This window comes from Arachis duranensis, chromosome 6 (assembly GCF_000817695.3).
Source record: "Arachis duranensis cultivar V14167 chromosome 6, aradu.V14167.gnm2.J7QH, whole genome shotgun sequence".
NCBI lineage: Eukaryota > Viridiplantae > Streptophyta > Magnoliopsida > Fabales > Fabaceae > Arachis > Arachis duranensis.
Window position 1 is genome coordinate 88,050,989 of NC_029777.3, and position 22,278 is coordinate 88,073,266.

The 22,278-nt window shown below is 33.7% G+C and overlaps 1 long non-coding RNA gene across 1 annotated transcript; it reads right to left on the bottom strand.

Annotated features, from left to right (window-relative positions):
• Positions 1-15,553: 15,553 nt before the first annotated feature.
• LOC127748321 (uncharacterized) lies at positions 15,554-20,288 on the bottom strand. Its single transcript, XR_008010271.1, has 4 exons — positions 20,131-20,288; positions 17,092-17,233; positions 16,827-16,972; positions 15,554-15,781 (listed from the first exon to the last, which is right to left on the bottom strand). It is a non-coding gene; the product is annotated as an uncharacterized LOC127748321 (long non-coding RNA).
• Positions 20,289-22,278: the final 1,990 nt, after the last annotated feature.

The window sequence follows — 22,278 nt, forward strand, 5'->3', positions numbered from 1 at the left end:
AATATGGAAGCTTGGGTGATTGAGGTCACTGTCCAATTAAAGGGTATGAAAAAGAGTAAAGAGACAGAAATACTGGATTCATTTGTTGAGGGTTTTGAGCGGGCATCCCTCCAGGCAAAGTTTTTGGCACCTGATTTCGACTTTTCTGAGATGGATCCGGGAAAAATTGTTCGGGATGGAGCGATGGTGGAAGACGATGGAGCGGCCGAGGATGAAGATGAAAATGTTCAGTAATTTGTGTATTTAAACTTTTTTATTTTGCTTACAGTAGTAGTTGATGGATTGATTTCCTTGTTGGAAAGCTTTTTGACTATTTATACTATGGCATTTGTTTTGCTGATTAAAAAGGCAGTTTATTTGATAATAGTTTGATAATTTTACATATATGCGTTGTTTGATAGTTTGTTGAAGTTGTTTGGAATTCATTTACTTTGAATGTGCACACAGATGAATGTTTGTTTGGTCAGGTATCTTTTCATGGATACTAATTGAAATTTTGGTAATGTAACCATAGTTTGGTTTATTTGATGGATTGATAATCCATAAGTTGTGACTTGAAGTCCAGATAGATAGTGATGGTTTGTTGATTGTAAAATGTAGAAGTAATACAAAAACAAATAGAAAATATGCATAATATTGATTGACCTTCGTATACAAAGGTGTAGGTAGAAAAGCCTCGTTAAAACTATTCCAAGCAAAACCTATTTTGGGAAAAATCTAGTGAGTAGGAAAAAAAGTACAAGCCTGGCCTTGACTTTTAACTGTAATAATGTTTTAAAGAGGAAACATTCCAAGTATTGGGTAAATTTGTACCATCTAGAGATTGTAGCCGATAAGCTCCATTTCCGAGCACTTCAATAACTCGGAAGGGGACTTCCCAGTTTGTGGCGAGCTTTCCATGTGAAGATGGATTCATTGCTTGTTCTGTTTTGCGAATAACCAAGTCATCTGTTTGAAATGATCGGGGATGGACCTTTTTGTTGTGGCGTCGAGCTATGATCTATTGTGCTGCTCGGTGTCAAAGAGTGGCGACATTTTTGGTTTCTTCAAGTGTATCGAGATCTATTTGCCGAGCTTCATTGTGGTCGTCAATTTGAGTTCTTATGGATGATTGAGATACTTCTAAGGGTATCATAGCTTCAGATTCGTATACTAACCGAAAAGGTGTTTCTTTTGTTTTTGAGTGGATTGTGGTGTTGTAACCCCAGACTACTTCTGGTATTAATTCAGCCCAAAGGCCTTTTGCATCATCTAGTTTCTTGTGTAGAGCGTGCAAGACGATCTTATTGTCGGCTTCTGCTAGGCCGTCGACCAAGGAGAAGTGATGTTTGATTTTAAGATTCTACAAAAAAGAGGAAAACTTATGATCGGCAAACTGGCGACCATTATCAATGATAATGTGTCGAGGTATGCCGAATCTGCAGATAATATTCTTCCATATAAAGGAGATCATTTGTTCCGATGTTATTTTGGCTAGGGGTTGGGCTTCTATTCATTTTGAAAAGTAATCGATTGCAATAATAAGAAATTTTACCTGCCCCTTTGCAAGGGAAAAAGGGCCGAGGATATCGAGCTCCCAATGATTGAAAGGCCAACTTATCTTGTAGTTGTGGAGTTCCTCAACTGGAAGGTTTGTGATTGGGCTGTGTTTTTGACAATTGTCATAATGTTTGACTTTGTTGTTACAATCTTGTTGTAAAGTTATCCAAAAGAAGCCAGCACGTAGTATTTTGGATCACAATCTTCTAGCTCCAACATGAGTGCCACATATACCCTCATGTGCTTCGGCAAGCGCAAGTTCGGCCTCCGACCTGGAAAGACATTTTAGAAGGGGCCGATTAAAGCCTTGCCTATATAGAGAATTGTTATATATGGTAAAAAAAGATGCCTACCAGCAAAATCGCCGAGCATTAGTAATTTTGTCTGGAATTATTCCAGTCTTAAGATATTCTATGTAGGGTGTACGCCAATCTTCTTCCTGTGTAGCACTTAGAATTTCGGTTAGTTTTATGCTTGATTCGTGTAGCACAGATTGATATAAAGTAGAGACTGGTGTTTGTGCGAGCTTAGATAAGATATCAGCTCAGCTGTTGTGCTCACGAGGTATGTGAAGGACCTCAATTTTTGAGAAGTTAGAAATAATGTTTTTGAAAATATCCAAATATTTTGCTAATAGATGGTTCTTCACTTGAAAGAAACTATTTACCTGTTGGACGACTAGCAGAGAGTCACAGTATACCTTTAAGTCTGAAATTTTAAGTTAGCTGCGAGCCTTAGACCTGCAATTAGAGCTTCATACTCTGTTTAATTGTTGCTTGCCTTGTAAGAGAGATGTAGGGAATGTTCCAAGACTATACCATTTCCATCTTCAAGTAAGACCCCGGCCTCACAACCTTGGGGATTGGATGCTCCATCCACATATAAAGTCCACTGTGTTGGATTGTTCTTCGAGCTTGGTATGGTGAATTTGGTTATAAAATCAGCAATATACTGAGACTTTGTTGGACCTCGGCTTTGGTATCTAATATCGAATTCGGAGAGTTCGACAGACCATTTTACAAGTCGGCCAGCCAGCTCTGGTTTTTGTAACACTTGCCTTAATGGCTGATCAGTTCGGATGTGAACTATGTGGTTTTGAAAATAAGGTCGGAGACGCCAAGCTGAGAAAACTAAAGCCAAAGCTAATTTTTCTATTTTTAAATAGCGGAGCTCGGCATGCTGTAAGGATTTACTGATGAAGTAAATCGGCTGTTGCTGTTTGTTTCTTTCTATGACAAGAACAGAACTTATTGTCCAGTCAGTGACAGATAAATATAAATAAAATTCTTCTCCCCAAAGGGGTTTTTGTAAAATTGGTGGTTTTGAGAGAATGTTTTTTATGCTAGTAAAAGCCCCTTCACATTCATTAGTCCAATTAAAGTTGTTTTTCTATTTTAGGGTTTGGAAAAAACAGAAAGATTTAGATGCTAAATAAGGCAGGAATTTAGATAATGCAGCAAGTCTCCCTGTTAGTCGTTGGACTTCTTTGATTGTCTGTGGGCTTGGCATGTCTAATATAGCTCGGCATTTCTCTGGATTGGCTTCGATTCCTCGGTTAGTGAGCATGAAGCCGAGGAATTGACCTTCTTGTACTCTGAAGGCGCATTTCTCTGGATTGAGTCTCATATTGTAATGTCATATTTGGTTGAAGATTTCTAAGAGGTCGTCGAGGTAGTTGTGGCCGAGCTTTGTTTTGGCCACCATATCATCGACGTAAACTTGAGGTTCTTGCCGATTTGATTAGCGAATACCTTGTCTATAAGACGTTGGTATGTTGCCCCTGCATTCTTTAGTCCAAAAGGCATAACTTTATAACAGTAATTTCCATATTCAGTAATAAATGCTATTTTATTTTTATTAGAAGGATGCATTAGAATCTGGTTATAACCAGAATATGCATCCATGAAGCTTAATGTTTGATACCCTGAAGCATTATCTACTAAACAGTCAATAGAGGGTAAGGGATATGAATCTTTTGGGCATGCTTTGTTGAGAAGGGTGAAATCAACACACATGCACCATTTACCGTTATACTTTTTTACCATGACGACGTTTGCCAGCCATGTTGTGAAACAGATTTCTTGGATGAAGCCAGCATTGATCAGTTTTTTGGCTTCCTCTAGGGATGCCTGTTTCTTTTCGAGACCGAGGTTCCTTTTTTTGTGCTACTGGTCAAAATGACGTATCTAGTGCTAGTTTGTGTGAAATTATTGATGAACTAATGCCAGGCATGTCAGCAGGTGTCCAGGCAAAGAGATTAGCATGCTGTTGTAGAAACTTTTGAAATGAAGCTTTCTCTGTCGAGCTAAGACTGGTTCCTACATAAGTGAATTTTTTAGAATCATTGTTAAGATAAACCTTCTCTAAGTCCATAGTTGGGGTTGGTCTTTCGATAGCCTTGGCCCTTGGGTCAAGATCGGCAAGGGCTGGGAGTTCGGTCGAGTTGCAGATGTTATTTACATGCGGACCCATAGGTCAGTTGTGTTTTCTCAAACTGATGTTATAACACTGGCGAGCTTCACGATTGTCACTGTGAATAGTCGCAATGAGGTCGTCCTGCATAGGAAACTTAACACAAAGATGAATTGTAGATACTATAATGTTGAACCGATTTAAAAAAGGTCGGCCAAGGATTAAATTATATGGACTAAAACAGTCGACAATTAAATATTGGACATATGAAGTTTTTGATAATGGATGCTCACCCAGTGTGGTTTGTAACCACACAGATCCCATCACCAATACTCGTTTCCCTGAAAAACCGACAAGATCTCCAGTGGAAGGTTGAAGGATGTTGTCGCTTAGCTTCATTTTCAGAAAAGTAGAGTAGAAAAGGATGTCGGCACTGCTTCCTGGATGCAATAGCACTTTACGTACTAAAAGGTCTCCTAGATGAATGGTAATGACGACCGAGTCGTCTAAATTTGTGGTATTGGTGTTGAGATCGGAGTCCTGGAAGGTCACTTGAGGATAATATGAGGGTGTTTGATTGTTGCTGAAGTTTCCTTCCACCAATAGCATAGCTCGGTAGGAGCACTTCCTTGCCGAGTTTGTAGCTCCTCAACCTGCAAAACCCCCCAAAAATACAGTTACGGGGAACGCCTTTGCATGTGACCATTGATATATGTCCAAGTGACCCTGCCGAGCTAGTCGCTGATAAACCATAATTTTATGGTTTATCTTGTATTGAATTTGGTGGATTTTATCAACTTTTCTCACACTTATTCATTAAAATAGCATGGTTTTGTAATTCTTCCTAATTTGTGCTTAATGATTGAAAACATGCTTTTTAGGCTTTTAAAGTGATAAATTTAATTCACTTTTCTCCCATTCGATGCATTGATATGTTTGTTTGAGTGATTTAAGATTTTGAAGGCAAGAATGGCTTCAAAGAAATGGAAGAAAAGCATGCAAAATGGAGAATTCATGAAGAAATAAGAATTTGCATAATTCAGAACGACGTGTATACGTGGCCCATGTCGCATGCGCTACGCGTATACGTGAAGGAAATCTGTCAGGAAACACGTATACATGATCCACGCGTACGCATGACATCTGTCACGTGACCTCATTAAAGAAACAAGCTGGGGGCAATTTCTTAGGTCACCCAGGCCCAGATCCAACTCATTTTCTGATGCTATTAAACCCAAGGATTGAGGAGGATGAAGCAAGTAGTCATAATTTTAGTTTTTACCATGTTTTATGTTAGAATTCTAGAGAGAAAAGCTCTCTCTTTTCTCTAGAAATTAGGATTTTAGATTACTTCTTTTCATAGATTTAGGTTTCAATTATTGTTTTGATTTAGTTTTCTTTACTATTTCTTGTTCTTACACCTTTGCTCACTTCACTTAGTTTTATTTGTTATTTTCTTTATTTTGTTATTTTTATGTTTATGAACTCTTGTTAGTTTTGGTCTTTATTAATGCAATTTATATTTTCATGTTATTATTGCTTTCTTTAGTTGTTATTGTTAATTTCTTGCAATTGGTAGTTATTAGATTTTATTATTCTTGCAATTTTGTCTTACTTTTCTTTAATGCCTTCCAAGTGTTTGATAAAATACTTGGTTGGATTTTAGTATAGAATTTTGTGTTCTTGTCTTGGGATGGTAACTTGGTTGACCTTGAGTTACTAATGTCCAAGTGATTGATAATTTGTTTCCGTTGACACTAGCTTTCAATAAATTAATTAGTGAATGGCTAGGACTTATGGACTAGGATTAATTAAGCTCACTTGATTTTCCTGTAATTTTGGGGATGACAAAGTGGGAGTGATCCTTGTAATTATCATATTGTAGTTAGTAACAAGGATAGTGATCCTTAACCATCAACACTTGCCAAGACCTTTTTACCATTTGAGTTTCATTTACTTTCTTGAAATTTACTTTCTTGTTCATCATTCAAAAACCCAACAATACCTTTTCATAACCAATAATATGCACACTTCCCTGCAATTCCTTAAGAGATAGCCCAAGGTTTAAATACTCTCGATTTTTATTGGGTTTGCATTGTGACAAATAAATTAAACTTTGATTAAGGGTTGTTTGTTGGTTTGGACTATACTTACAATGAAGTTCTTTTCTCTTGAGAAATTCTAGACCGACATTAATCCTCTATCAATCACTCTAGGAGGTCCTTGGCGATAACCCATTCGTCAGTAGTGTGTCTGTGCTTCTGATGGAAAGTGTAATATTTGGATTTGTCGATATTTTTTGTCTCTTGATAGGTGTCGGCTTTTTGCAGAGTTTTGATCATCTTGGAGTTGAGGATTTTTTTGATGATGTCGTCTCTCTTTGTATTGAATTGGGTATACGACTCATAACGAGGGGTTAGCTTGAAATTTTTCTTGCTGTCCCGAGGTATATCATCGTCTTTGCACTAAGGTTTGTCCCCTTTCGACCTTGACAAAGCTCCTCAATATCCATTTGTCCTTTTGCTTTTGTCCGGAACTTGGCCAGGGTCTTCGGCTTGGTTACTGCGATTGTGTCTTAGAATTTTCCTGGTCGGAGTCCACTCTTGATGGCGTGCAAATGCACCTCAGGGTGGAGATCTGGTATGTTCAAGGCAATTTTTGTAAAGAGAGTCATGTAGTCCTTTAAACTTTCATTCTGGTCTTGTTTGATTGTGTTCAGGTAGTCTAAGTCATGTAAGTAGATTGCGGATCCAGCAAAGTAATCCTCAAAAAGTTTTGTTAGCTGTCGAAAATGAGAAATAGAATCTGTAGGCAAAAAACAAAACCAATTAAGTGCAGGGTCGTCTAAATAAGATGGAAAACAACGACATAAGACAAAATCGGAAGCACCCTTTACGATCAGTATGGATTTGAAATTTTTGAGGTATTTCTTTGGGTCTCCTAACCCATCGAAAGGGGTTAAGGTTGGCGGGAGAGTGAATATTTTTGGTAACTCAAAATTCATAACTTTGGTTGTGAATGGCCCCACAGAGTTATCAGGCTCGGTATTCTCGTTTTCTGGTTGCCTGTCCTCGTTTTGCGGGGGCCGAGCTTCTTCACTCCGTGGAGGCCGAGCATCTTCAACTCGAATTATCTCAGAAATGTGCGTTGGATCAGATTGGTGCTCTTTGTCCTCTGGTTGTTCACGGCGATCATTATTGTTATCAATCCGAGTCTTCGCTAATGCAGCAATCTAATTTGTCATTCTTTGATTTTCCTCTGTCATGCGTTGGTTTGCATCTGCCATTCGTTGGTTGGCTTGTTGTAACTCAGTTACCATCCAAAGAAGTTCAGATGGTGTAGGTGGAGGCGTGTCAGCCATGGATGACAGTACTGAAACCGATAAAAAAGGAAAGGCTTTATGTTTTCGTCCCCACAGACGGCACCAATTATTTTTGGGTGAGTAACCTGGATGTAACTCGGCTCCTGAGAGTCAACGCTGAGCTGTTGTTTTCAACGTTGAGTTATATACTTAAGAGATATAAGCTTCTCGTCCAGAGAGATATCACGTCGCAGAGTGTGTGAACAAAGGGGGGAGGGGTGTGTATCTGCAAAAGACACTCCAATGCTTAAGTTAGTATTGTAAAATTCAAGTTAGTCTGAAAGGTGAGATATCATACCTTTCATAGGCAAAAGGCATAGATCGGCTATATTCCTGGCCGTTGTTGATATTGAAGAATCATTATGATCATATCAGGGGGTTCCGATATATAGTCGGGCATTTTATCCCTGGTTCATACGGTTACGCCGAATTATAGCTCATTAAGGTGAGTTGTAACGGGTAATACCTAGTTATGATGCTCGGATTATAACAGCCATATCAAGTACTATTTATGTCACAAATATAATTTGCGTGGCGGTAGCTAATCCGTCACAAATTATATTTTGCGACAGGTTAGCGATGATTTTACGACTTTTTTGTGGTAGCTAATCGGCCAAATATATTCTTGTAGTGATGGAAATTCGTAAAATCTTTACGGGTGGATACCTGTCCACGTGAAATGGACTGGGACAGGGACATAGGTACCCTTTTCATGGAGCCTGTTAAATCTATGCAAATATAAAATTATTGATTTATATATATATATATATTTCTTAAATTTAGTAATCCTAATTCTTGTCTCAAATTCAAACTTTTTTTTCTTCTAAACTCATCCTTAGCCTTGATTTTGTATCTCTCTCTAACTCACTTTCTCTACCTTTTAAGTTCGTCACTACGTCGCTCAGTCTCATCCTAAAAAATTATATTATATTATTATATTGGAAGATATTTTTATATTTTTTTGAAATGTTAATTTTTATAATGAATATATTATGAGTTGCATTGAATTATATTGAATAGATTATTTATGATTATTATATTATAGTTTTTTTTGTTAATTTTTTTTCAAAATTTTTTAAAGAATACCCATAGATAACCTTAGGTATCTGCATTAGCTAAGGGAATAATTAAATAGGAACTTGCGACGAAGATGGAGAAGGGACGTCGAGTATTTTTTTTTAAATGGGAGTAAAGGACGAAAAAAGGGGGTCTACTATGTCCACATGAGTATCTATTACCATCTCTAACTAACAATGAAAATTCAATTTAAGCTGATTTGAGATGAACATATGAACTTCATCTGCATTGAGTCCTAAGATAATGAACCTAATTTGGATTTAAGATCCTAACAATAGACCTAAGTTGATCTTACTCACTTGAGTTAATGTTTTGATTCATTTTTGTAACAAATACTATATTATTAAATAGGATTACATTTAGTATATATAAAAGTTAGGTATACTTACTTACAAGAGATTTTATTATCAAATTAAAAAAAATTCTAATTATCTTCTTTTTTTTTCTTTTTTAGTTTTAAATATTATTTAATATCATAATAAAAAAGTGAACAATAATAATAATCACTCACATAATTAAAATAGATCATTCTAATATATACATGACACTAAATATATCAAAAATTATTATATGTGATAAATTATTTCTTTATTTTTTCTAAAGATAATTTATGTGTAGATTAACTAATTTTTATAACAGATAATCTATTGCATAATTTTTTTCTCGTAATATAGGTAAATTAATGAATTTAATATATAAAATATAATTTATATTATTTAACATACAAAATAAGAAACTTAAACCATTATCAAGGATAATAAATATAATAATACAAACACCTATTTATTTATTAGTATTAAAAAAATATACAAATAATATAACCATGATTTTTTTGGTAAAATATCAATAATAAAGATTTTTAATTAAGTTAATTACATAATAAAAAAATTATGAATAATTTTTTAAATAATAATAAAAAATAAGATCACTATTTTTACATACGGCAAATTTATAAAAAAAATAGACAATAAATTAATTTTCAATAAATTATACATTAATTTTGTTAAAAAAAATTAACTTTATATATTAGATATTATTATTTGTGTACTAATGTGTGTGTAAAATTAATTTATAACCTAATTTTCAGTAACTAAAACTTAAATGTTTGAAATTATTAAATGCCGAATATTTTGCACTTAATTAATTTTATTTTTGTTATTACTATTAAAAAAAGGTGAGTTGTTAATTAATTCTGAATTCAAATTTAAATTTAAATTTGTATAAAAAATATTTTAAATTTTATCTCACTAATCAGAATTAATTTAAAATAAAAATTATTTTGTACATCATATTATAAGATAGCGTAGTCATTTTTTTTAATGGTAATTATTATCAAATAAAATGGTATAAAAATGGAGAAAAATATATTTACCAATCTAGGGATAATAATTTATTTTTTATTAAAATAAATTATATATTGAATAACCAAGGTTATTATAGTTACTTTTTACACAAATTAAGACTCAACGATGGTATTTTAGTAATATTATCAAGGAATATTAATCAATCTAATAGCTTTTGTAATGACATAACTCTATAAATTTAGAAACTTGAAAATTATGTCATAAAATATGAAATTTTAATCGATAACAATGTTGATCATATTGTTTGACTTCTTGAATGAATATGATGCTAAGAAATAAAGCTGTCACAGTTAAATTTCAAAAAAGATAAATATCCATAAGTATTGTTATCATTAATCAAAATTGTTTTATTTTCAAGACAAATACTATTTTTTCACCGTATTTTCTAACTCAACAGCCAAGAACTAATCTTCTACGGATTGAAGCTTCATTTATTAAAAGGTCTGCCACTAGTCAATGAGTTGTTACATATACAGGGCGAAATTCAAAGCCCTAATACTTACTTAAGGAGACGAGTGAGATGTCCACTCAACCAATCCAAATCAGTTAAGATAAATACTAATTATTTTAATATTTTTAACATTAAAAATTAATTTTAATTATAACTTTATAAAAATTTATATTAAACCACTCTTCCACCTTAACCCATGACAACAATAAAGAAGTCTCACGATCCACAAATTCAACCCAACAGAATACACAAATTCAGTTATAATTTTAGTCTTTATTATTATCTTATATTTATCTTATCTTTATTTATCCTTATCTTATCTTTATTTGCTTTTATCTTTCATAGGTCACTGCTCTATATATATTTAGTTTTACCTTTATAATTTACAATTTCAATCAATCAACAATCAATAAAATTTCTTCATCTTTTCTTCTCTTTCCTTATTCTTTCACAATTTTATTATCTTTGCATACTCTTTATATACTCTTTTGGTTTTATTATGGTATCAGAGCTCCTCTTGAACTCTGCTGGCATCCATGGATAAACCAACCAATTCAGATCCTAAAACCTCTTCAACCTTCTCTCCCACTATGAATAATCAACCTCCCTACTCTGTCCTAGGTCAAGGAAAAATGGTACACAAGCAACTTCATAAGGAGCCACTTTTGGATCTTTCGCCAACCCAACACTTTTCTTTCATGGCACTTCCTTCCAATGAAGAAATTCATCCTTCAAACCCACTTGAGATTTTGTCAAGTCCAACTACTCATTATCTTTGTTCCTTCAATACTTTTTCTATTGTTAACAATTTTTCAAATCGAGATTCATTCTTAAATACTTGGATCATTGATTCTGGTGCCACAGATCACATTGCATCAAATTTGTCTTGGTTTATTTTTTACACACAAATTTCTCCTATTATTGTTCATTTACCAAATGGTTCTCAAACTACTGTTTCTTATAAAGGTATTGTTCAATTTTCACCATCCTTGGTTCTTCGTGATGTTCTTTATTTACCTAATTTCAACTTTAATATTATCTCCGTCCCAAAAATTACTTGAACACTCATATGTGAACTCATTTTTTCATCTTTTTCTTGTACTTTACAGAGCAACAATTTGGGAACGATTGATTTGGGCAGAATGAGAGAGGGATTATATGTCTTTGAACCCAATTTCGGTAAAAATCCATCCACTACACACTCCATAATTCCATCTAATCTCCACCCATTACACCTTCAAATATATGGTATTTTCGTTTAGAACACCTTTCTGGACAAAGGCTTAATCATTTACATAAACATTTTCCTTTTATCTCTATGCATCATGACAAGGCTTGTGACATTTGTCATCTTTCTAAACAAAAAAAAACTTTTATTTTCTCAAAATTTTAACAAAGCCAATGCAAATTTTGATTTATTATATTTTGATATTTGGGGTCCGTTTTGACAAAATTCTATTCATAATCATAAATAATTTTTTTTTACTATTGTTGATGATTTTAGCCGCTTTACATGGGTTATTTCATTAAAATCAAAAGGAGAAGTGCAAAATCATGTAAAAAATTTTATTACTTTAGTTGAAACACAATTCAACTCTAAAGTCAAAACTATTCATTCAGATAATGGAACATAATTTATTTTACATGATTTTTATACTTCAAAGGGCATTATTCATCAACGTAGTGGTGTTGAAACTCCTCAACAAAATGGAAGGGTAGAACGCAAGCATCAATATATGTTGAATATAGCTCGTGCTCTTATGTTTCAATCTAATTTACCATCATCTTTTTGGTCTTATACTGTTAAATATGGTGTTTATTTACTTAACAGAGTTCCATCATCTGCAATTAGTTTTAAAACACCATTTCAGATTTTATTCAATCATCCACCAAATTATCACGACCTTAAAGTTTTTGGATGCTTATGTTTTGTTTCTACCCTAATGGTAAACAGATTAAAATTTGATCCAAGAGCCAAAAGTGTTGTGTTTATTAGCTTTCAACATGGTTTTAAATGATATATTGTTTATGTTTTAGAAGATAAAAGAATTGAGATTTCTAGAAATGTGATTTTTTATGAAATGATCTTGCCCTTAGTCACAAAAAAGGTCCAATTTCATACACTTATCCTAACATTGCCAAACACACCTTCTCAAAAACAAGATTCAGTTAGTCTTCCAGTTGAACCCTCACCTATACCCATTGACTCAACTCCATCTAATTCTTTATTTTCTAAAACAACCTCTCCTTCTTCCTCACTATCGTTTCCTAACCAAGTTGAACCTATGACCACCGAACCTCTTTCAACACACACACCCATCTTTCCTTCCACACTAGACACCAATCTACCATCACCTCCTCATCCCCCCTCACCCTCTTCACCACCTGAGTAACCCCATCCTCGTCATTCTGACCGGCCTCATCGACCTCCAGCATATCTCTTTGATTACTTGTGCAATTCCTCTCTCATCTCTATAAATCAATCTCCCTCAAAGTGCAAGTATCCTTTATCTTCAGTCGTGTCTTTTTCTTCTCTTTCATCTTCACATAAAAAGTTTCTTTTATCTCTACATTCTAACGTTGAGGCAAAGTCTTTTAAGGATGCCAATTAACACTCTAATTGGTGTAGTGCTTTAAAAGATGAGCTGGATGCTCTTGAGCTGAACAAAACTTGGCGTCTTGTTGATTGCCATGCAGGCGTTAAGCCGGTTGGTTGTAAATGGGTCTATCACATAAAACGCAAGCCTGATGGTTTAGTTGATCGATATAAAGCACGCCTTGTGGCTAAAAAATTCACTCAGACTGAAGGTGTTGATTTCTTGAAAACTTTCTCCCCTATTGTAAAGCCTGCCGCCATCAGATTAGTTTTGGCATTGGCCTCTTTGAAGCATTGGCCCATACATCAGTTGGATGTCAATAATGCTTTCTTACATGAGAATCTTTCTGAGGATGTTTATATAACTCTGCCACCCGGATTTACATCTCCTCGACCGAATCAATGCTGCAAGCTACTAAAGTCACTGTGTGGTTTACGACAATCTAGTCGTATGTGGTATGACAAACTTTCTCATCTTTTGCTATCTCATGGATATCAGCAGACCTTATCTGATTATAGTCTATTTGTTAAATTCACTGGTGCTCAAATTTCTATCCTTCTAGTCTATGTTGACGACATTATTCTCACTGGTAATTCCATTTCTGAACTTGCTGTCATTAAGTCTATTTTGCACCAACACTTCCGAATTAAAGATTTGGGTCCATTAAAATATTTTTTGGGTATTGAGGTTGCTCAATCAGCGAAGGAAATTTGCTTATCTCAGAGAAAATATTGTCTTGATCTTTTTGGAGGATTCTGGTTTATTAGGTGCTAAGCCTGCCTCTGTTCCAATGGATAGTACCACAAGACTATATCAGGACAAAAGTCCCCGCTATCTGACCCTTTTCTATATCGCCGTTTGGTTGGGCATCTTATCTATCTCACCACTACTCGACTGGATATCACGTATGCCATTCAACAATTAAGGTAAATATATGGCATCTTCTACTGAATCTTATCTTCAAGCTGTCAAGCATGTGTTACGATATCTGAAAACTAGCCCTGGCAAAGGACTTTTTTTTTCCAAGAGAATCAGAAATTCAGCTTCTCAACTTTAGTGACTTCGATTGGGCCAAATGTCCTAACACTCGGTGATCTTTAACAGGTTATTGTTTCTTCTTAGGCAGTTCTTTAGTCTCTTGGAAGACCAAGAAATAAACCACCGTTACCCGCTCATCCACTGAAGCGAATGGATACTAAATGTGTTACAATTTTTACGCATCTCTCCTATCCGCCCACTAGTTTTATATTGTGATAATCGGAGTGCTCTTCATATTGCTGCAAACCCAGTTTTTCATGAACGGACCAAACATTTAGAGGTTGATTGTCACTTAGTTCGACAAAAAGCTCAAGGTAGAGTGATGAAACTTCTCCCCATTCCCTCTTCTGGGCAGCTAGCTGATATCTTCACCAAACCTTTGTCTTCTCAACCCTTCCATCTTAATTTGAATAAGCTTGATGTTTTTGACATTTTTCATCCTCCAACTTGCGGGAGCGTATTAATTCACTCTACCACCTTAACCCATGACAACAATAAAGAAGTTTCACGGCCCACAAATTCAGCCCAACAGAATACACAAATTCAGTTATAATTTTAGTCTTTATTAGATCTTATCTTTATTTTATCTTTATTTATCCTTATCTTATCTTTATTTATTCTTATCTTATTTTTATTTGCTTTTATCTTTCATAGGTCACTGCTATATATATATATATATAGTTTTACCTTTATAGTTTACAATTTCAATCAATCAACAATCAATAAAATTTCTTCATTTTTTCTTCTCTTTCTTTATTCTTTCACAATTTTTATTATCTTTGCATACTCTTTATGTACTTTTTCGGTTTTATTAATTTATAATAATAGAATGTAAGAAAAATATACTAATAATTAAATATAATTTAATTAAATTTATCATATTAACATATAATTTAAATATAAATTTAACATAATTTACATGTATATAAAATTTCTCACATACGCATTAATAAATTAAAAATAGTTAATAATTTCACGGGAGTAAAAATTTCACTCTTTTGCAAAAATTTGGGAAGTTCTCATGGAACGGGTGGGATTCCTTTAACCCCATTTCCGGTCCTCGTTTATTCACGGGAGTTGGTCTTTGTCCCCGTAGAGATTTCACAAATCTATCTATCTATTAAAATAGAAATCTTGAGTAGTTTGATCATTGAGGCTATCCAAGTGTCAAAATTTTAAGTTCCTTATTACTGTTCATGTCATGCATGTATGTATGTTAATGATATTAATAACTTTTTATGATGGCTATCACACCTAATCTATAAACCTATTATTTTTTCTACATATTCCTTTTTGGAGGAAAATTATGGGGGGATTTCAAATAAAATTTTATGTAATTGTAGTTTGAATTTCGAATGCACCCGCCATGAAACTTCCTGTAATTTGGTTTCACTTATATATATACATACTCCTTTTTGTTGTTTATATAAGTACATATCACATATATCTTGAGTAGAAATATATAATCTAACATGGGTGAAAGGTGTGACTTTCTTGAAGAAATCTCCACAAAAAGAGCAGATTGGATCATTAAGGTTTATGTTGTAAGGATGTGGTATGGTCCTCCACGCCCAAATAGTAGTGAAGCTGGTGCTTTAGAGATTGCATTGCACGACTTGAAGGTTTGTTTAAACCATAGTAACTTCTAAATTATTATCCAGAATTTGTTCAAACTATCATAACATTATTGTCATTTTATTGTTACCAGGGCAACAGGATACACTGCACGATTCCAAAATCAGTGGTGCGACTGTTCCGGCCCATTCTGTCGGAGGGGCAGCTATATAGTATTTCTTCTTTTATAGTCCAAAAGAACAATATGTGGATGAAGTGCAGCTCGCTTCAGTATAGGATCACCTTATTACAAAGAAGCATGGTTGTTCATATCCCTCAACCGCTCTTTCCGTTTCAGCCATTTACATTTAGGAGTATTGCGTCTATCCTGCAAGAAGAAAGGCTTGATCAGAATTTTCTTTTTGGTAATGGTTTAATCCAGACTCTGTTTAATGTTTTTTTTTATGATTTATCCATTAACATAAAGCATCTTTTTGCATTATAGATGTGCTAGCAGAGGTTATAGGGAAGGAGGACCCAAAGGATTTGGTTACCAAGCAAGGGCAGGAAAGCAAGCGGTTAGGGCTGTTAGTGGAGGACCTTGAGTAAGTGTTGTGTATTTAAAGCCTTATGACAATCAGGTTGATGTACAACTCATTTAATTGTTATCAAACATGCTAACAACTTACAATATATCAGGAAGAATTCTATCAGTTGTACCCTATTTGGTTCACTGGTAGATTTGATCCAACCCTATTTAGATGGTGATAAGACTGAACCTCTCATAGTTGCATTCCAACTATTTAGAGCAAAGGAATGGAATGGTATGAATCTAAATATATAAATGATTTAAAATGTTAAATATAGATGCTTTTTAGAATAATGCAGATATTTATTGTTTTGTCTTGATCTTCAGGAAAGATTAGTATTCAGAGTAGTTTTGACACATCTAACATCCACATAAATCCCAATATTAAGGAGGCCGAACTATTTAAAAAGAGGTATATATCTGTTAATAAGTTTGTAGTAATTAAATATCATGTAAATTTACTCAATCTTCTGTTATATAGTTTGGTGGACAGCACTGAAGGTGATAGTTGTTTTTCATCCCAGAGGATAAGTCATATGTCATCCAGTTCATATCGATCTGCTATCGATGAGCTCAGAAAAGGGATATGCAAAGTTGAAACAATAGACAGTGTGTTGAATGCAAGTGATGTGAGCATATAAAAGAATCATATATCCTTTTGAATTTGGCTATACACCATTATTTATCATTTTAAGAACAACAATTTTTTTTTGTTAAGGTTGGGTTTAAATGGATACTATGTACGATTGTTGACTTTGATGTCGGGAGGAATGATTGGTTCTTCATAGCTTGCAAGTATTGTCATAAAAAATGCAAAAAGATAGAGGAGAGATTTGAATGTGACCATTGCCGCAAGAAGGCCGTTCAGGTAGACTTGCGGTATAAGCTTCAAGCTTATGTTTCCGATGCAACTGGAAGTATGTGTGTAGTGTTGTGGGATACCGAAGCAAGCCAAATTGTAGGGTTGAGTGCAACCAAAGTCAGAGAAACCTACAGTCAGGTACAATGAACATATTGCAATTTGTTTATCATTAGTTCAAAAAATAGCATTAACATCCTATTGATTATTTTAAGAATTCATAATGAAGGATGATTCTGATGATTCTTACCCGGAGGTGCTGAAGACGGCCTTGGACATGAAGTTGCTATTAAGGATTAATGTTAAAAGTAGTAATTTGAGTGGTAATGAGAATGTCTACAATGTCACAAAAGCTTGCCTTGATGAGCACCTTATCCATAAATACAGCCAGTCTGTAAATGAACAATCTATGGAAGTAAGGAAATTTGAAAATATCAACCCTTACAATAAATTTATATAGTTTTACATACTGTTTCTCTTAAAAAATCATGCAGAACCAGTCTATTGGATATTGCAGGGGTTGGATAATGTTACTAGCTTGGATTGTACTACTGATGTTGTTTATCTTGGTGATGATGAATCTGTCCAAGGTGGACAGGTAAGTTTTTTAGTGTATAGAAAAGGAATTTTCAATGATTAAAAAAGTATGATTAGAGTGTTAAGGATTATTAACTATTTAATTTGTTTTGATAATCAGGAATCCGTCAATGAGTCTAAGACAGTTACCAGCAGCAAGGGAAGAGCTAAAAGGATTGATGCAGGAATTATAGGAGTAGTTGCGAAAGACTTGGAGAGTATACCCGTAGGGCAGTTGTCAAGTACTAAGAAGCCAAGGTTGAGTATTAAGAAAGAAAAGACTCTCTAGACTCTGTACTAAATTAGAGAGCTAAAAAGATTAATACAGGAATTATAGGAGTAATTGTTTAGGTTGAGTATTAAGAAAGAAAAGAATCTCTAGACTTTGTAATGATGTTTATGTCTCTAGAAAGTGTGCTTTTAGAATTTCGTTTTCTAATTTGTATTGATGCTAATGACTTAATCTTTCCTGCATGGAGTAACCCATATCAATATAGTTGTTGATTATAAATTATCTATCTATATCCCAAACTTACAATTATCATATTATAGGCAAATATATCTGATTTTAATATTATATTTATTCAAATACAAAAAACTGTTGACAAAAGAGAATAAAAAATATATTAAAGGTTGGGTTAAATCATCCCTTCCAGCATACGTAAATCTATGCTCATTCAATATTTGCTTATGCTATAAGAAAAAGATTTTCAATGAGGCATTGTATATTGTTTTGACAGTATACATTTAAAATAACAAGAAATTTGCTACATTGGAGTCTGTGAAACCAAACACAGTTTGAAATAGTAACCTTTAGATTATAAAGTAGTAACTATAAATACCCTATACAAGGATAATCATTAGATTATATGTATTCATATTATATCTCTTTTCCCCACATCAACATGAGCCAAAGTGCTACCTCAGCAGAAATGAACTTGGAACAAGTTTTTCCGGATGATATCTTGCTTGAAATTTTTAGGAGAAGCGAGCCAAAAACAGCAGTGAGATGCAGGGTGCTAGGTAAAGTATGGAATGAGATATTATCTGAATATAGTTTTATGAAAGAGAACACGTTTGCAACTAAGGGTAAGCACTTGAATCTGCTTCTTCAGGTTGGTTTAGCTGCTTGGGTTTATTCGCCATATAACATAAGTATGATTGATTGTGTCAATGGAGCCGTCATACCATGTCAGCTGCCTGTTGAGATTGATCAATCTGGGTGGTGGAGTGTTATTGGGTCTGAAAATGGGATGCTATGCCTAAGATATAGTATCAATGGTTTTAATTCTGAGGTGTTGGTTTGGAATCCCCTTCTCAAAAGTATTCGGTGCTTGGAAGACCCTGCTGACAAACTACTCCGTCAAGCTATGATCGGGTATGCATTTGGTTTCACTCCTAGAACTGATCAGTATTTCATTGTACATGTATCAAAGAGGCATATCAGAGATCGATTTCTTCACTGCAATGTATATGACTCGGCTTATGGGGAATGGAGACATGGTTATATTAAGGATCAAAGGCTGAAGAATTTGGGTGAAAGTTCTGCCGTATACAGAGGCAAGGCTTTTTGGATCAACTGGGTGGGAAGGCAATCCAATATTGCCAGTGATATAGTTATCTTTGACCTGGTGACGTTCGAAATCCAAAAAATGAAGATAAGTCATTCTCCAAACCAGGATCGAAAGCCATATTTTCAATCTATCACTATTTTTCAAGACAATTTGTGTTTAATGGGTTATGAAATATCCAGAATGGGATGGCACACTATTTTATCTAAGGTTGACATTGAAACCTTCAATATTGTTCCTTGGATAAAGTTTATGGAGAATAGGCAAAGGAAAATTCATTGCAACCCCAGTTTTATTATTGGTGAAGATCTAATCAGAGTTCACGAAAGGATTAAAAGTTCAAAGAGGACAAATTTACCTCTTTCAATAGAGGTTTCAGTATCCAAAGTCAATATGATTACTCACAAAAGGAATACCATTTACTATAGTTCATGGCCCTATGAGATGTGTCTTAAGTCTGCTACAATTGTATCCCAAGGGTTGCTTATTCCCTGAGGGTTCTGTGTTGTTAGTTGAAGTAGTATTATTAATATTTCTTTTATATTATTAGTTGGTTTATCAAGTGTTGTAATCATGTAATTGTAGCAGTTATTGATAAGTATATCAAGAAGTGTTTCCTAATGTGATTTTTATTCATATTCATAAGTAGTTGTTTCAATTATTGATAACTAATTGATGAAGTGTTATTACTATTTATAAAATCATTCAAAATATATATTTGATTTAATATGCTATTATGATTGATTTTAAAGAATTTTGATTTAGAAACCAAGCCAATGTATTCATGAAATTATCGTTTAGTATTTGGGGTTTATGGATTTAGAATTTAGGATTTAGTAATTAGGGTTTAGGGTTAGGGTTAGGTTTAGATTTTAAGATTTTGGATTTAGGATTTATTATTGGATGTCTATATTATTTAGAAGCAGATACCTATTTTGAAAAAGCAAGATTATTGAATATCAAAGACTTTTTAGACAAAAAAAATTGAAGATAAAAAAAGAAATATCACTCAATAGCCATTCCAACCCATTATTCATTCCCACATAAAAAAAATAAAAAAACTCACTCAGAACACCAAAATACAATGTAGCAGTAGGTAGAATTAGCAATATCAGAAGCAACTACAAATCTAAATAGAGTACCTGTGAAGTGAAGCCTACTGCCCTCGGTACTCACTAACCCCAAGCAATCATCAAATCAATCAATATAAACCCTACTGCATGTTCTGATAGAAGATCTTCACCCCTTTCATCATCAGATCGGAGAGAGAAGCTATTCATCGCCGCCATGCTCAGAACTGAGAGAACGCTGCAGCATGCAAACATAGAGCAGAAGTAGAAATCACTCAATAGCTATTCCAATCTATTCCAATCCATGTTCACATCCACATAAAAAAAAATCACTGAGCATACCAAAACACGGTACAGTACATAAGTAGGTAGAATTAGCAATATATTTTACCTACTATAAATCTAAATAGAGTACAGAGTAAAGTGAAGTCTACTGCCCTAGGTAATCACTAACCCTAAACAATCATCAAATCAATCAATATAAATCCTACTGTATGTTCTGATAGAAGATCTTCACCCCTTTCATTATCAGAATGGAGAGAGAAGCTATTCATGGCCGCCATGCTAAGAACTAAAGAGAACGCTGCAGCAGGCAACTATAGAGTATAGGTAAAAATCATAGGGTTAAATCATATCTACTGTAGCCTTTGTGGATCCATGGAAGAGTTGTTGAGATACATGAAATTCAAAACCTGACAAGAAGAAGAATGCGAACACCATCCTACCGTTTTCAAAAGACCCCTACAATTGAAATAAGAAGTGGAGTGAAAAGGAGTTTATAGGGTATGGGATAAGAAACACAAATAGTTGCATTAAGTGGAAATGGGGTTTATAGGCGTGAAGCAAATTAGAAGGGCATAATGGGTGAGGGTTGCAGATAATCTTTTTATATTCCAATAAAGATATATCTATCACATCAATATTTCTCTACTCATTCAAAATTAATATGTTAGAATCAAAATAAAAGAGAATAGTCAACATTTTATTAATTATTATTATTATTATTATTATTATTATTATTATTATTATATAGAATTGAATTGCATTTTTTGTGTACTTAAATTTCAATTAGAATTAAATTAAATTTTAGTAATTAAAATGAATTAATAAAATTCTAGATTTGAATTGAATTTCAGTGTTTAAAATATCTATAAAACAAATTAAAATTTTATAACAGATAACTTTATTTTTTATTAATATCTAAAAAATATCTAAAAATATAGAGGGGGTAAAATAATTACTCTTTAGGTATAAAAATAAAATTAATTGGAGATAAATATGTACACACATTGTCATAGATCTTTTTACACTCCAATTCTAATTATTAGATTAATTAACATATTAATTTACAATTGAACCTGTACAAAAACAAAATATTCTTACACCATAAAAAAAGTATAGAAAAGTAAAATCTAAAGAAAATATAAGAAAATCAATATATTATATTATACTTTTTCATTCCAACCATTTGACCTCCAGCATTTACATATCCATTAAGGAATACGTAGAGTGTACTTTAATAACATATTCTCTTCACCACATGTAGGATTTTTTTAATTTCAGACACTAGAATTCTATATTTATATCGAGTATTGTTGTTAACAAACTCACATTAGAAGCTTGAAATACCATTTACAGTGATTTAGTGAAAATGAGTGATATCACACCCAATCATTCTTTCTTCCAGGATCAAAAGTTGCCTAACGAGTTGATGATGGATATATTTTTCAAGGCCGATCTAAAAACTCTGATGCAGTGTAGGGTTCTTAATAAGTTCTGGAATGAAATGCTCTCACCCTACAGTTTAATGAAAGAGCTTACATTTAAGAACATGGATAAATATACAAGTTTGTTTATCCATATTGAGCTTCCACCATGGGAAAATTCAACAATGAATATAACAAGCATTGATCCTATTGACGGTGCCGTGAGGTCATGCGAGCTACCGTTCACCGTATCTAATATTGGTTGGTGGAATGTCATTGGTTCAGACTATGGCAATATTTGTATAAGGTACACTATCGGTGGCTTTTTATCTGAGTTGATTGTGTGGAATCCTTTGATGAAATGTGTCAGGTTTCTTTCTGATCCTGCTTCTAAACAATGTTGTCAAGCTATTTTTGGTTATGCATTTGGGTATATTTGAAATACTGATAATTATTTCGTTGTTTATGTTTCAAAGCGGCATTTTAATGATAAGTTTTTGCAATACCATGTGTT